We start from the raw sequence: 2212 nt of genomic DNA, 5'->3' as shown, positions 1-2212 counted from the left end.
TGCTAATTTGTAGCGAGTAACTTGGAATATTTGGCCATTGAATCCTTTTTCTATTGGTGCAAGAATCTAAAATATATCAGAGTGTTCTCTCCTCTTATATCATCACTCATTCTAAGTATTCAAGGGACAATAAGAGGGTGGATCAGTTCTAGAAAAATATAATATAAATCAAGTGGTATATCATCAAGCTAAGGTACAATCAATAGGTCAACAAGGCTCTCCAGTTCTTGATCTTTGCATTAACCATAAAGAAAAGACATATATCAAGTGATATGTTAAAGTATGTACATGCTACAAAATAGAAGTCCCTCTTTTCTCCTATCCTTCAATACTTTAATGGGACGACTTCAATGCAACTATTTCAGTACCCCTTGGTGTATGCCAAATGCCATTATAGTAGTGCGCTCTCATTACCAAGGATCATGTGCTCCTAATACTAATGAGCAAACAATATGCCCCTATTAATAAAACAAAGGACCAATTTCTTTAGTTATAATTGAATCACAAATTCAATGCCAACATTGATCTTAAGGGTAAAGCATTTTAGGGGAGCCTCTTTTTTTTCCTATACATATACATGTATATATAATTCAAGATCTTGTAGGATCCAATTCACAAATTTTGCATACTCTACATATAAAAAAATCAATTAATTTCAATGGAAATATGAGTTAAGCACTCCCAAGTCTACAAGGTTTCTCATCGTGATGTGTGTGTGTGTGTGTGTGTGTCTATCCCACCCCCAACCCAGAGGGTAAGACCACATGGTGGGGAGTAAGCCCACCATGTGTAACTTACTCCCCTCCCCACCATGTGTAACTTACTCCCCACCCACTGACAATAAGTGAATAAAAGTGGATATGTATGATAAGTGTCAAAATGAAAAAATGATGCCAATAGTGAATGTGTACCACTTCTGCAAAATAGATATAAAAGTTAGTAAAAAATAACGCATATCACAAAATGACTAGGGATTATTCATGCTAAATATCTATCTAATGGATGTGAATTAACTGTATGGCACTAGCTCAACCAAAGGCTAGTTGGGAATTCAAACTGTGTGTTTAGATTAAAAAGTTCCATCAATAATTGAGCCATACAATTAATTCCATCAATTGGATAAAAAGTAAAAAAAGGAAGACATATAAGGAAAAAATGTTTGAGACATCTAATTTGAAAAATGCAACAACTAGAGTTTGCAAAGATTTCGATCAAAATTAAGAATTTTTAATAATATTGAGTTTGATAAACATAATTTTGAAAAACGATCTTGAATCCTGAGGTAGAGTCTAGGTTCCAAGGTTGGGGTCCACTTACCTGCCACCATCCAAACAAACTAGGTGTTAGAACATCATAGTTATGTTTGGGTAGATAGGTAATGCCTGTTTTTCCCAACCTGTTATCACTTTACCTAGGGATATATACAACCATATGGATTCTTAGATAATTTAAAAAATTTAAGCCACAAGAGAAGTTTAAGTCACAAGTGGAGAAGGAGCGAATGAGTCCATGGGTTAAGATTGGATTGGAGGAGGTATGGGATGACTGTGAAGATAGCGGGAGAGAAGGAAGGAGTCTCACTTGCAACTTTCTCACATACACAATGGGGGAATACACACAAAGGTGGAGGCTGAAAACAGTTTTCCTCTTCTTAGTTGTGAAAGCCAAAAGAACTCTAGTACAAAGAAATAGGAGAACCCTATATGTGGGTCTCAAACCAAACTCAGCTAACCAAGGTGGCATACTAACTGAGCCATGAACTAAAGTAAATAAGGATAGCTGTCATCCAGCTATTACTCATGGGCGGTGTACCAACCGCATCTGCAGCTAACAAGTCAGTGACATAAATGCACAATGGTCACCCTGGCATATCATGAGTGGAGCTCGATATCTCAACACTCCCCCTCGAGCTTAATCCCAATTCCTGCACACCAAGCAAGTCTCTGAATTTGTGCAGCTTCTTTGTGCCCAATGCCTTCGTGAATATGTTAGCTACTTGATCCTCTGTGCTGACATAAACTAGATCAATAAGACCTAGTAAAACCTTCTCCCACACATAGTGATAATGCACCTCAATGTGCCTTGTTCTAGCATGATAGACTGGGTCATTTGCCAAGTGTATACTGCTCATGTTGTCACAATAAATGACAACTAGCCCATTTGTAGACTGATGCATATCATAAAGTAGTTTATGCAACCAAGCTACCTCACA

This window comes from Dipteris shenzhenensis, chromosome 10 (genome assembly GCF_047967505.1).
Source record: "Dipteris shenzhenensis isolate YYH24624 ecotype China chromosome 10, Dip_SZ_1.0, whole genome shotgun sequence".
Classification (NCBI taxonomy): domain Eukaryota; kingdom Viridiplantae; phylum Streptophyta; class Polypodiopsida; order Gleicheniales; family Dipteridaceae; genus Dipteris; species Dipteris shenzhenensis.
This window is presented reverse-complemented; position numbering follows the sequence as displayed.